Source organism: Onthophagus taurus, chromosome 2 (genome assembly GCF_036711975.1).
Source record: "Onthophagus taurus isolate NC chromosome 2, IU_Otau_3.0, whole genome shotgun sequence".
NCBI lineage: Eukaryota > Metazoa > Arthropoda > Insecta > Coleoptera > Scarabaeidae > Onthophagus > Onthophagus taurus.
This window is the reverse complement of record NC_091967.1, coordinates 9,493,576-9,509,327: the sequence shown is the minus strand read 5'-3', so window position 1 is coordinate 9,509,327 and position 15,752 is coordinate 9,493,576. Positions and strand designations below refer to the sequence as shown.

Sequence of the window (15,752 nt, the reverse complement as noted above, 5' to 3'; positions counted from 1 at the left end):
ACATCGTGTACCCATTATAAATAAACTCCGGGTAAATGATTCTGCTTTGGATGTTTTTTGAGGGGTTACTTACAATAATAATACCAGCACGCCCCTGTTTACTAAACGGATATATTTAGGAATGAAAAATGGGAGCGTAATGTTCTATAATGGTATATGAAAGAATATAATGGGATACTATAGGAACTACTTATTGTTAAGATAATCTAAAAATTACTTGTAACAATCAATCGATGTTTCTATTAAGTGGATACCGATCTGGCTTGGTATGTTTATTAATAATTATGCTGTGCATAATATACTACCATATTAACTACATATTACGGGTGAATTACCGGTGGTTTGTGCCGTTCAATTAGCTGGTATTGATACAATCTATGTGTATTATATGAAATTTATCGTTTAGGTAATTGTTGATGATTTTTTTAACTATTTTGTTTAAACGTTTCAACGTAAAGTTTTTTACAAATTTTAACAAGAAATTTGTTCTTAGAAAATAACTGTACTTACTAACGATACTTTCAGCCAGTTTTAGTATAATTCCAGCAAATAACATCTTGTAACACAACATCATTAGTCGCGTGCACACGCATTCGTAACTGTATTTTTGTGGGTATTTAACAGTATTACTGAAATAAATTGTCGTAAAGTACTTTCGGTACGCGTTCGACTTTGCTATTAAACATTTTCGGGTTAATTCAGGTAATTACACTTCTCTCACGTCAATTCGAACCTGTTCTGAGCTGTCTCTACGGATAAATATTTAACTATGAATAATATATATTATGGTGAAAAGATTTATATACAGTAATATATGATGATTTTTGTGTCAGTGAGATATTAGTCCCTGCGTATACTATTTACAATCTTAAGGAATATTACGAGATATGTTGTTTGAAGGAATACCTGTTTGATTAATTCTCAATAGGAGGTCTTTGCCGCCCACCATATTCGCCTGTTAATTTAAGGTACCACGTGTTATAGAAATAAACGCAGACGACGAAAGTATTTTACGACCCCAAAAAGAATTTGAGTGTCGTAAACGCCGCAGCTCAATACACGTCTTGTTGAACTTGTTCCACAGCACGCCCGCACACGGCGAGACCCCGAATTCAACCTGGAAACTAAACAACTCACAAAACGTATTCGACCTAAAGTTATGCAATTATTTAACCAATTATTAAATAACACTTCGGGTATAAAAAATGAAAATGGCAAATACTTAGTTACTTTTATGCTTTCTCTTACTCAACACGTTGAATTTATAAAATCATTGGGTAGATAACGATTCTAGTGTTAAAACATGTTAAACATATTAATCCATTATATCAAGATTTTTACTGTAAATCTATTTTATTTAACATAACGAATTTAATAATTTAATGTACAAAAAATTGTAGCTCGTTTAATGACGCTAATAGATCAAAAAAAATTGTTAAACACACATAATTAATATAATTATTAATAATTTAATAAACAAGAAAGACAACTTTAATTCAAGGTTAATTAATTTGAAGCGTCGTTTAAGCTACAAAAACCCTTCGTCATTAAGAATTATAGTAATTAAAAATAAATAGAGATATTTGCAAGGTCACACGTATTTAGTAAAAATTAATTGCGGAATTTAAAAAGTTACTGAGTTAAATGCCGTATACACTTGAAAATAACTGGAGATAATTGCAACAATCTCTAAAAAGTTGTTGAGTGCGTTTGAAGCCAATTTATGTATAAAGAGTTGCTGTACGTATTAACATATCTAATTAAAAGTAGAATGGTGTTAATTAATACGTTATACGAGCACATGAGTTGCAATAATTAATAAAAAAGTATAAGATTTTTTTGACGAGTGGTATTTTTCCAATAGTTTAAATTTCCAAATTTATTTTCTTTTCATTAACGAACTTAATCGCGGAAGTGATGTACATTTAATTTGGGGAAATTATTTTTTGTGTTTATAGGTCTTTTTTAATGGATGATTCATACATTTCATTTTTAGTCTGCGGTTCGGCACCGTGTGAGGAATTGTTTTCGCAATTAAAGTTTTTTATTGACAATAAAATTGTTTAGTTTTTCCTCTCTTTATGATTTGTTTTTGTTACAATAAACAGTTTAGTTCTTTGTATTGAATATTGTTTTATTTTTCTTTCAACAATCGTTCGATAAGATCTAAAAATTTGCTGACTTTATCCCCGCTGCAATATTTCGCATGACACATCATTGCTTATTTGACCCAAAAAATGTGCTTAATAATGGTAATTTAAATTGAATGATATATTAATCACCTTTACACACACATATACATACATATGGAAATGAGTGATATTTAGCAGATGGTATTATAACGTTTTTCAAGAGGTGATGAATATTTAAACGTAAATTTCTCGTTTCAATATGCGAGAAACTGTCTAATTAAAGCAGCAATTTGCAAGGAATCTACATGTATACACAACGACAAGAAGGGTGGAAAGTAAAAGGAATGTTGAGATATCGTATGAACAAAGTGGCGGTTTTCGTGTTCTCTTTCTTTATTGCTGAAATGCAATTTTTTATCAAATGTAAGTCATTCAAATACACAATAAATTTATTAATTATAATCCTCATCGCAAATATGATTTACAATTATCCCTAAAATTCAAATCAATCTATAGCGTTCCCAGATCTAATTACTGTTTACATTAATTTCAATTGAAACGGCGAGAGCTATTTAATTAGTCACGAAATAATTTCCCATTTATTCTATAATAATTACGGACTAACAAAATTACGGGCTTGTTATTAACGGGGTCGTTTGGAAAGCTGTCGTTTTCTATTTTCCCTAACGGGAATGTAACACAGGGCGAAAGCAGTGCAGGGTGGCGGCGGTACGGTATTCGACCCCCTCTCTAACGAAATAATGCATGCATTAAAGAACGTAATATAAAACAGAGAGGTCTCCTCTATACGAAGCCATCGGATCGATAACAGACGTTACTCATATTGAATTCTGCGCGAATTTACATTTGGCCGATATTCAGATCATCCCCCCCTTACGACCGTCTATCTCTCAATTCTAACGTTATGGAAACATCATTTGAAATTTAACACTTTTGACTCTTGTTACATAATAACAACCCAACATCATTATAATAATGTATAGTTTTAGTGCTAAAAGCTAAAGTTACTATAAAAATTCATGTGAATAAAATTAACCCGTGCGACAATAGCAACAAACCTCCCAGCAACAAACTTTTACCCGTAATTTCCTATCTACTTTCTTAGCTGATATCTTCCTTATAATTAGGGATAGCGAAAAACTAAATGCACCACTTGAAAGCTTGAATCTTTCTCTATCTAAAACCGGGTTTTCGTCTGCCGATAAGTTGATACGTCTGTACTTAAAATATCTCAAAATTTTCAAACTTCAAGGCCTTGTGCAATTGTTACGAAACCGAATTTTAAAAAACTGTTATCACAGTCAGAAAGGGCGCTCCTTCAGCTATCTCAATCCGGATTTTCGTCGGTCAATATCTATCGGCGTCATGCTTAAATCACCCTTAATGTCCATCCCTACACACAGAAACGCTTAAATACTCTTCCTCTAAACAACCTTCTTATTTGATAGGGAGAAAACTATAGAAACATATCTATCTTATTGAAAATTTTCTGCTCTTTCTAGTGGTGTATAACACGCGGCTATCACGCGCTTGCACACGTACATTTTTGGCCAAAAACTGCTAAATTCACACGTTTTAGCCATTCTTAAACCCTGTTTGGGTCGATAACTTTCTTATATGAGCAGGAAAAAACTCTAGAACCATATCTATCTTATTGAAAATTTTCTGCTCTTTCTAATGGTGTCTTTTAATAACAATTATACACTTTAATTTAACAACAATTATTAATTAAAGTTATACGGGATGGTCAGAAATGTGCGTCAAATTTCCGTATCTCAAAAAGTTTATTTTTTTAAATGGCAACTCTACTTTTTTCCCTCACCACCGTATTATATGCTGAAAAATCAGGAGACTTTGTGATTACATCCCATACTAGTAGAGTTACTAGTAAACATACTAGTAGACTTTAAATTTAGTTACTTTATTGTAGACATTAAAATGCGCACACCCAATATCCGCAAAAGATTTGAGGAAACCTTTACCGGAAAGACATGTTTAAATTTTTGAAAACTGTGCTATTCCTTCCATCCCGCTAATTTTGACCCAACTCAATTCCAACGCCAGTTATTCCAACAAGATGGCGCGCCACCACACCTCAAGAAGCTACTAAATCAGTTTTTGACAAACAGAGAATTGTTAAAAATTATTGGTTATCATAGTTACTCATGGCTACTGCTATTTTTATCATTTACAGGTAAACGTCGTTTTACGCCGGGGTTCCGTTCCGAGAGACACCGGCGTAAACAAAATCGGCGTAAAATGAACACAAATATAATGGACGATATAAGGTTAGGTTCCATGTCAAAATTCTAAGAACAATCTAACATGTTTTAATGTTAGATTGTTCTTAGAATTTTGAGAGAGAGATGTTGTTTGTTTTAATTAATTTAATACATATTCTATATATATTAGGCGATCATATGCCTAGATCAACTTTTCTAATTCTTGATTTGAGAGTGGTTGGTCAAGCACGTCTAACAGTTCGGTCTCATCTTCAATTGTTACGTCTTCGAATCCACATTCGCGTGTAAGCCTGATGTCCTCGTCTATGTTAATGTTATTTACCACTTCTACACTTGCACCTTGTATAAATCCAGGCAAAAGTTTAAGTCAAACGCCTTTTAAACAATTGTTTGTCACTTCGTCCCAAACAGACTTTAGATTATTTATTCCTTTTAAAATGTCTGTATGATCGCCAATAATCTTTGACGGTTCCATTGGAATTAGTATCTATCGCCTTAATCATTGCTTTTAATGTTATGTGCAAATAATACGCTTTAAAGGTAGAAATTACCCCTGATCCATGTGTTATAAAACGGAGGCTGTGCTAGGGGGCATGTAAATTGCCTTGACGTCCAATTCCGTGTCTAAGGTGTCAAGATTTTGCTGATGTCCTGGGGCATTGTCTAATAGGAGGATTGCTTTCATTGGAAGGTTATTTCGGTCACAAAATTTAAGCACAGTAGGGCAAAAATAATTTTTATACCAGTCTGTAAAAATCTCCTGGGGAATCCCACGCCGGCGCCAACCGGCGTAATTGTGAATCGGCGTAAATCGAACCGGCGCAAAACGACGTTTACCTGTATATAAATTTGAAATAATTAAAGTTTAAACTAATTTTTCTCGAAAATTTTCTTATGTAACCAATATTAATATTGAATGTACTATACTCTGTTTTTAAACCAGGAGGAGTATTTTAAATTTGTCACCAGATTGACCTTGCACGTGATTGGTTGAATGCGAGGAAGATTCACACACAGGCAATTTTGAATTTTGATTTTGAATTTGAAGGTTAGGTAATTGAACATTAATTATACCAGGAAGTATTCTTTGGCAATTAGTACTGGCAATTATAGCGTGAAGTTTTCTTTTGTAATGTCAATTATAGCGTGAAGGAATGTTCGGTAAGGTTAGTTTTGTTTACAAACATTAATTATACCATGAAGTATTCTTTGGCAATTTGTAATGGCAATTATAGCGTGAAGTTTTCTTTTGTAATGTCAATTATAGCGTGAAGGAATGTTCGGTAAGGTTAGTTTTGTTTACAAACATTAATTATACCTTGAAGTTTTCTTTGGCAATTTGTAATGGTAATTATAGCGTGAAGTTTTCTTTTGTAATGTCAATTATAGCGTGAAGGAATGTGAGGTAAGGTTAGTTTTGTTTACAAACATTAATTATACCATGAAGTTTTCTTTGGCAATTAGTAATGGCAATTACAGCGTGAAGTTTTCTTTTGTAATGTCAATTATAGCGTGAAGGAATGTGAGGTAAGGTTAGTTTTGTTTACAAACATTAATTATACCATGAAGTTTTCTTTGGCAATTAGTAATGGCAATTATAGCGTGAAGTTTTCTTTTGTAATGTCAATTATAGCGTGAAGGAATGTTAGGTAAGGTTAGTTTTGTTTACAAACATTAATTATACCATGAAGTTTTCTTTGGCAATTAGTAATGGCAATTATAGCGTGAAGTTTTCTTTTGTAATGTCAATTATAGCGTGAAGGAATGTTAGGTAAGGTTAGTTTTGTTTACAAACATTAATTATACCTTGAAGTTTTCTTTGGCAATTATACTCTGTTTTTAAACCAGGAGGAGTATTTTAAATTTGTCACCAGATTGACCTTGCACGTGATTGGTTGAATGCGACGAAGGTTCACACACAGGCAATTTTGAATTTTGATTTTGAATTTGAAGGTTAGGTTATTGACAATTCGACAGTTTCGTGTCATTATTGTAAATTTTGTGTTCTTAAACCCTTCTTTATTATATTTTGAAATAAATACACTCATAACTTCAATGTTAATTTGTATGTTTAGTGTTGACGATAACAAACGAAAATGAATACAATAATAAGTAAATAAATAAATAATAATAATTATTAATTTAAATTTACCGCCAAAATATCTAGTGATATTTTCCTAGTGTAAATCTGACTTTCGCGTTTACTCCTCCTGGTTTAAAAACAGAGTATAGATTCAGAAAAAAGTCTTCTTTTGTATTCCGTAATAAAAATGGGGGATTGCCATTTGAAAAAAATATCGATTGCGTTATAACTCGTTAAACCGTTTAACGGGTAAATTATTTTTTCGTTTTTAGTAACGATTTAGTTATGGTAATGCAACTATTTGACCTTATTGACAAGTGGTCTCTATAAAAGCCGCTAACCGTTAAAGGGTTAAAAATGAGGGAACAATTTTGAAATCTATACCAAAAAATTGCACAAAAGTTAAATCTTTAGACCGATTTCAGGGATTTCATTTTTGGCACAAAACGTGTTTGTGCAAGCGCGCGATCGTCGCGTGTTATACACCACTAGAAAGAGCAGGAAATTTTCGATAAGATAGATATGGTTCTAGAGTTTTCTCCTGCTCATATAAGAAAGTTATCGACCCGAACAGGGTTTAAGAATGGCTAAAACGTGTGAGTTTAGCAGTTTTTGGAAAAAAATGTACGTGTGCAAGCGCGTGATCGCCACGTGTTATACATCACTAGAAAGAGCAGAAAATTTTCCATAAGATAGATATGGTTCTAGAGTTTTCTCCTGGTCATATAAGAAAGTTGTTTAGAGGAAGAGTACTGATGTACGGATGAGTACGGATTAAGATAGCTGAAGGAGCGCCCTTTCTGACTGTGATAACAATTTTTTAAAATTCGGTTTCGTAACAATTGCACAAGGCCTTGAAGTTTGGTAATTTTGAGCTATTTTAAGTGTTCTTCATTTTTTATTGATCTTAATATCAACTTATCGGCAGACGAAAACCCGATTTTAGATAGAGAAAGATTCAAGCTTTCAAGTGATGCATTTAGTTTTTCGCTATCCCTAATTATAAGGAAGATATCAGCTAAGAAAGTAAATAGGAAATTACGGGTAAAAGTTTGTTGCTGGGAGGTTTGTTGCTATCGTCGCACGGGTATAAAATTATGTTTTATAAATTCTTTATAAAATTTGGTAGAAAGAGAATTTTATATAACGCAAATTAATTACTGTATCAATGTAAAAATTTATACTTTTGATTGAACTAAGTCTGAAGACGCACGGCTAAACCCGAAACTTTCTAGTTCTAAGTCTAGTGTTAGTTCTAGTTTTACAATAGCACTAGAACTGACACAACACCTGGTTTTGTAATTCTTATTAGCCTGATTTTATTAAAAAAATTATTTAAGTTAATTTAATTGCAACTCCAAAGAAATTTGATTTACCCTACTAAAACTGTAATGAAAACGTCAAAGTAAATACGCTTTATACAGCTGTCAAGAATAATTCCATTTTAATTATTTCAGAAGCAATATCTCATCCCTAAAGCTTGAGGGTCTAAATATAACCGAGGGGTGCTTCCTTGCCGCAGACGGTTTGCGTCGATCTCTGGTGAGTACATATCGGTCAATATTTGCATCCCCCTGTTAATCAGCAACTAACAAAGTAAAATATTTGGTTTGCGCGATGTAGTTGCTTAACTCCCCGCTAGAAATCGGGAGACAGGGTTTTACGATTTAAATTTTTATAATTATGTTAAAAAACGGTATGGTGAAGTTAGATTAAAATGCGGAAATGTTTTATAATAATAGAATTCTATACCGCGATTTTTATAGCAAGTGAAATAGGGTGGTAACCCGATTGTGTAACGCAAAACGCAATTATGGCGTAGTTAAGTAAGTTTTATTGCCGTTACGGGATCTCATGCATATTAAATCTGACGAGCTTCGGGTGCCTGTTAATCTAGAGTTGTCGTGGAACGAATTATGCGCGGTGAAGCGTTGTTCAGTTTCGCCCCTTTTTATTTATCATAGAAATGGTGTGGTTATTAGCTTTACTGCGGAGCTTTAATCACTTCGTACGATGCGTGCAGACTTAATTTCCGATACGATACGTTTCAATGGATCGGTCCGTCTATTCGAGTAACGAGTTTATGAATAGTGATGTTTGTATAGTGGGCTTCAAAACTTTGTATGCAGATTTACTAACTCTATTAGATCCTAGATAAAATAAGTTCTCTGTGACATTTTTATATTCTAAATAATTCAAATTAATTCATTATGTGTTTTAATTTTACATACTACTTTTGAAACACTTTACGTTTTAAATATGATATCTAACTAACGTTAAAGTTTTTGAAAGTTGTTGGAAAATGTTATGTAAAAAGTAGTCAGATATCAATATGCAAGCGAGCGCGTCGCTTATTTTAGCCAGTCGGTAACTTCCTTGTAACTTCCCAGTTCCAATAATAACTAAGTTAGCAACAGCGCAGAGATAACTTTCAATGTAAGTAGTTTCCGGAACGTGTGCGACTGTGAAATTAAATTACGTTTTGTATAAGGGGTCTGGATGGGTGCTTTTGCAATTTCGCATTTCTAAAACTGCGGATCTGTTCCGTGGTGGCCATTGTCGAGCCGGCGCCTTTACGCCGTAAAGGGAATTTAATTTATCAAAATTATTTGAAAGCCGGCGACCGACGGCACTCCAGGAGTAATAAATTCCATTTGCCGTGAATTCGCCAGCGTTGTTTGGAAATAATTAAAAACTTCGTCCACTTCTCAAAGAAATGTCGTGCGGTGGTTGCAATTCAATTAAAGAGTTTCCTAGAAGTACTAAAGGGTATGAGGGAACAAAATCCCCACCTGCAACTCCCACAATTGGAGGTTAAACTCTACGAAACGTCAAAACTTTTACTGGCGTTTCTCATGTTTTTCTTTATGCACTAAATCTAAAAAGATTTAATAAAGTTTTGTATCTTTTCTTATTTTATTATCCTTCTCATTAATCATATTGAATCGTTTACTTGCGTTTTAATCTTAAGAAGTAATTCATATTTTATAGGACATTTGGATCTCGCCGAGTAGAACTCTTTGATTATAGCCATAAATCTAGCCAAAAGTTAATTTTCGTTGCTATTACCATTAAATTTTATGGGGTAGCAACAATGCGTCTCCGCGAACCGACGTAACACACAAAGCACTTAGAGCAATTACATGGAATGTATGCATATGTTGGCCGCAAAATTGTCGGATATAACATGCGCATAGTTGATTACCTGGGTGACCGCAACCGCAATTGATGGCCGAAAGTAAATCAACGTTCCTATTTGATTTAGTCAACATTACCGACGATTATGTGCTGGAGATATTAAATTGTGGTAAGCCACCGTATAAAATTTAAAATTAGTAATAATTTTAAATTAAATTTATTTGCTAAAGATGAATCAAAAATGAGTACATTGACAAAGTCTCCTTAGAAAATGTAAGTCAATACATATATCTTGGTCACACTATTAAAATTGACAAATCAAATAGCCGAAATAAAGCGGCCGATTCGACTATCATGGGCAGTATTTGAAAATCTCAGTTTTATACTAAAAAATAAAGAAATACCTAGATGCCTAAATGCCTAAAACGGAAGGTGTGCGATAGCTGCATACTCCCAGTAACTATATAAGGACTTGAAACCATGTCAAACCAGTGTAACCCAAAGAGCTATGCAACGAGCAATCCTAGGAGTCACTTTCAGAGACAAAATTTGAAATAGCGACATTCAAAAAAGAACATCATTGGCAGATGTTGTAACTCTAGTAGTGATTCTTTAGTGACAATGAGTCGGGCATGTGATAAGAGAGAACACAGAAAAATAGACACAAAGAATAACCTTTTGGAGACCACGAGAAATTAGAAGAGGTGTAGGAGATTGCAAGCGAGGTGGATCGATGATGTGAAGAAACTGATGGCGGTGTGATGGGGAAAGAATGGATAAGAACAGTAAAATGCAGAAATAAATGGAAACATTTGCAAGAAGCTTATGTCCAGCAGTAGATGAATACAAGCTGAAGAAGAAGAAGTTGCTGATGAGGTTTGCGTGATCGAAACTTCGTCACATGTTAATTATTAAATATATCGTACGATGCAAAAGCGAATCTTTGATATAGAAGTGGTGAGATGCACTGTGAGTCACTTGGTGTCATTGATTCCATCTCTAGGGCGTTACTAAGAATGGAATTTCTCTTGCTAACGCATCACTTCTGGTAATAAGGATACAGTTTCAAAAACAACTTTTATTTCACAGCATCGGTGTAGAATATACTAGGTTGAAACAAATTTTACCGGTCGTTAAATTTCAATCGAAATATCATCCTAACAATCTACACCGAAATTTGTTCTTGTTGTTCTTATCTTATGATTTCTGGATGATCTTTTACTTGCCAAACTCTCATCTATTGGTTTTCTTCTCGCAGTGACGTAGGCCTAGGGAAGTGTTTTCAGTCCGCAGTATTTTCCAATTTTTATCAATAATCTCAACAAAGATAATTTCCACCTATACCTAGATGCAGATGATGTCTAAATTTATATTAGTACAATCCTACATTTATTTCCTTTAGCGTTCAATCATTATGCAGTATTTAATAGAAAAATACAATAATAAAAAATACTCATATTCATGGTTTCAAATTTTGTAAAAGTAAATCAAATAAAACAAAGTATGCGAATGATAATGACATAGTTAAGAATGCTACAAAGAAACATTCAATTTTAAATCCCATTAGCGATATAAACCTTTATTGCCAATCTACTTTTAATCATCAGAGCCGTAACCCTGGTGAAACCTACCTTCTTTAAAAGCATTTTATGCAAATGGTCTAGTACTAATAACTCGTTCGTATATCTCGGGAATAAATGCATCTATCGGATGTGGTTTAGAGGACGTATAACATTTCAATTACAATTAATAACAAAATCGTCGGGACCACACATGCACGTTATCCACATCAAAGGATTTTATTTCGATCACAATCGCGTGATTATTTTAGAAATTGTTGCCCATAGTCCAGCAAAGCATTCGATATAAACTATTATACTCGTTTATTAAGAGTGCCATATGGATTATATGTAGATTTTCATTCGATTTTTTTGCTACATAAAAACGGGGGTATTATTTTTCCATTTACTTCAAAGAAATGTTTCATTTCTAGGAAATGATATTGTAAATGTAGTTAAAAGCATTTTAATTTAACGTTGGATATAAAAAGGAATTTTTCAGTGGAATTATTTTAAAAATTACTAAATTATAAGGCAGAATTTTGCGGCTATAAATCAGGAAATAACATGATAGACATGTATGGCAGGAATGAAAAACAAAAAATACCGGATCAACATTTACTATAAGTTTAAATGGTATCGTAAACGCTTTTTACGCAGTCCATCATTAAACTTGTGTTATTGCCCGGTAATAATAACCTTATACACCCATAATAATAACGCGTAACAGCATTATATTTAATGTGTTGTTCAGGTATACAAGCGTGCGCTATTTGCCCTCCCTTCAAGTATACATATTTTATACTATTGTATGCAATTACCGTTAGTTCATTACTCGTTATCGAGCTTCATTTATCAAAATGGACCGGTGCACTCGTACGATTTATCTTCGCGTTATGACTTAAAAGAAACCTTTGAATTTCTTAGATAAATTTAACGATAAAATATAGATACCGTTATTTCATACTTATGTAAATTAATGACTTGTTTTATAAAAAACAAAATGATTATTATTATATAGGTGTGTTTCAGCCTTGTTTATTGTAAATTTAAAGATACATTATCTATCTACGTAGTATACATATTACTGTAAAAATCCGAACTACGGTAAATCCTAAGATTTAAAAATACCAAATGATAGATAATAATTTAAGCAATGTAAAGATTTGATAGATGGGTAATTTCATTACAACTTATATTGTAATAAATTATTAAAATAAATGATTAAGAATTATATTTATTGTTTTATGTTCAAAACCAACATTTACGAACTGTTATTGGTAAAACTTAGCATGTACCTACTATGTATTCTAAAAATTAGAAAAAGTCTTGTTTAAAAAATCCTCACATTTACCACCTCATGTTGGTAAATCCTAAGATTTTCTAGTTAAACCTTAGATTTACCGTAGTTCGGGCTTTTACAGTAACATATATACCTTACCCTCCAATTTTTGAATATTGACATTAACAAATAACTATTTCTGAATATAAATACTATTGAAGCCAAAAACGAGGGTACAAAATTGCATTTCCGGAATACATCGATGCAAAAGTGTTTGCTTATATTTATCGTTCTCAGTAAACGCTTGGAGCCCGCGCAACTATATAATGTTTATACGCCAAACATCTTTCTCTTTCCGACGATGCTGATGTTTATTTCGCATTGAAATTCAATTTCAAAAAAAAGAGGGAAGAAGAACCCGCTTATTTTTCTTATCGTAAACAAGATTTTTCTCGTGTGCCCGACCCTTCAACCCTCCAGTAAACAACCCCTTTATTGCCTTTTATGTCGCCTTTTACTCTCCATCACGTAGTTATAAATGTGGTTTAGAACCAAATCGATCAAATTAGTTTTCCTTATACATGTTTTGTCAGTTTCGTACACCCCCACCACAACAACGCTTGCAGGGTTGTCGAATCATCATTTCCAACGGCAACAAGATTCGCAATAGTGCACCGGGAGAAGCAAGACAAACGACGGGGGTGGGGGTGGTACTGAAAAGTAATACGTTGAATATGTGATGTGGAAAAAGACGGAGATTGCTCAAAGGAAATTGACGAGACAGAGAAGGAAGCGATCGATACATCATTTGGGCTGTTTCCATGGCAGCACGTGGCTCTTCCCCCTTCCAGTCACCCCCCACCCGCTCCCCCTTTATATTAGTGCTATAGAGGGGAAATGAATATTTTCTGTTTAAGTTTGTGTGTGTTTCCTCCCCGCCACCCGCTCTTTTATGGCTTTAATTCTCGTGCTTTAGAGCTGGATCTCGGTTAACTGGGTGGTCTTTAGCAAAACGGATTAAAGATGCTGTTTAGGGACTCCTTCTGTAGAATAATCTTGATTACTTGATCATTTACTGCTTGTAAATTATAATTTCTATGCCATTACTAAATTATGAATACAGTCAAATTGCTTTCAACATAAAACATTGTTAACAATAAAATGAAATTGCATTTAAAGAGGTTAATCCATTAATATGTATCTGGTTATCAAGGAAATATTTCAAACCGAAACAAAGTTTCAATTTCATAATCTCATATAAAGTGCAATGTGATGTTTTTATTATGACTACACGATAACTTCGAAACTTTAATGGGGTAATACATCATCGTAAGGACTAAAAACGCCCCCCTACCCCTACAAATAAACTCCCCTCTTTGCAATTAAAGGGTGCGGCACTACAAAAGCTTCTCCTGGCGAAAGTTCTGTATTACGCCGGAACAGTATCAACTTTGCGAATGCAATACTTACACTCAGATAATGAGCACTTTCCGAGAGCAACGTCGATCATAATTGAATGGGGCCGTTTCGTAAGAAGTTTCCGGTGATAGACGAAGAATTAAATTAAATTCTTACGAGCACATCGACCACTCCTAGAATGTCGAACACACTGCATGGTATTCGTTTCTAGTAGCAATTCGTAATCAAACGATTGACTTTCTTAAAGTTAATTATCGGTTTCTCAAAGGCAAATGGTTTAATTTACGTCTATAAAATATTATGTACATGTCGAACTTGCTGGAATGTTCAATTACTAACTTAATTATATTTAAATTAATTGGAAGTTCATTGCCTAGAATAATCCTGTAATTTGTTCAAAAATATTAATGTTGCAACTAAATTTTTTTTACCGAATACTAGAATCATGAAACCTTATCGTTGGTTATATAAACAAGGTGTTATAAACATTTGTGTATGTAACAATTGTATTTTAAAAATAAAAGACTCTTTTATTCCACCCGATTGGAGTTTTAGCCCCTAGAGGCCGAAGTTAGAGAAGGTAATCAAATAACCCTCAGAATACTAAGACATTATTCAAAGACACGGTACAGTTTTGAGAGTTGTAGATCTCAAGATTTTAAAAATGATATGATATAAAGAAAAGTAATAAATTATAATAACAAACCGTTCACTATGGCGACATATGCACTTTGTATGATCGGATGAGGTTGATAGCAAAAATAGTGAAATAGGTGATTATGGGATTGATGAATATAACAAAAGTGTGCATGAGTGTGTAACTGGTGCAAAAAATGAGGATGATTACAATATCATGGTAATAGGGAAATACAATAATAATAATGTTGTTATTCTGGAATTAAAACACAAGGTGTGTAATTGTGTCTGGTCAACGACTAAATATCTTTAATTGCAATAAGGACATAAAGTCAATGTAATGAAGGCCTTCTTCTTGCTATAGGACCTTGTTCTATCTGTTCTATCTCATTCCTTCTTGTTATAAGAATGCCACCTTTTTTGCCATCGTTTGGGCAGTCTTCCAACTGGACGCTTGGAACCAGGCCTCTGTGTTTTTGCTCATTTAGCGATTTGTATCGGGCTCATCCTATCAACGGGGTTCCTCCATTGCTGACGTTGCGCTCTCGTCCAATTCATCACATCCTGCACTCCCCGATTTTTCATTATGTCCACATTTCTAACTCTGTCTTTGATTTTAATGCCTTTTATACTTCTTAATGTTCTCATTTCTGTTGTCTCCTCATTATGGCTTTTGTGTAGTGTGTTTCGGCAGCATACTCTTATATATTCGGATATCGATTTAGTCTCCTCGCACACTATTTCCATATTACATTTTTCGGCTCTTCTTGTAAATCTGTACAGAACGCGTTGTAAGTCGTTCTCGTTCTTCGCTGTTAGTATGGCACAGAAGACTGAGAGAGACATAGTGGTTCATCTATGTTGGATCCGCCGTTGACTTGGTTTCCGCTTTCAATTATCTTCTCTATTATAAGATTAAACATACAACTTGCTTTCCAATCTTCTAGTGTTTTACAACTTTTTATGATCTTCTGAAACAATTTTGTTATTTTGCTTCCTATTGTTGTTCTGCCAAGCTTAATCAGTTTGTTAGGAATATTGTGGTGACTTTCGATTATTCAAAAACTTTATTGTATTTCGAATTATCGTAAAATCTTTTGAATGTATTTAAAAATTACATTAAAATGTATATAATTTGTCGAAATAAATTAATCTTGTAAATAAGATCTAAATAAAATCTAACGTTTCGTTTCATCTAGAGGAAAATGACGTTAACAGTAAAATCAGCAGTTTGCAGAA

At 33.5% G+C, this 15,752-nt stretch overlaps 1 protein-coding gene across 5 annotated transcripts in view; it reads left to right on the top strand.

Annotated features, from left to right (window-relative positions):
* Window positions 1-15,752, top strand: part of LOC111427137 (Autophagy-related 10) — a 127,380-nt gene that overhangs the window by 20,940 nt on the left and 90,688 nt on the right. For 4 of the 5 annotated variants that reach the window (XM_071194128.1, XM_071194131.1, XM_071194129.1 and 1 more), the window contains exon 2: window positions 7,937-8,021. The exons of the other annotated variant lie outside the window; for it this stretch is intronic. The gene's annotated coding sequence lies outside the window, so the exon portion shown is untranslated. The remainder of the gene's footprint in view (window positions 1-7,936; window positions 8,022-15,752) is intronic. 5 annotated transcript variants of the gene reach the window in all.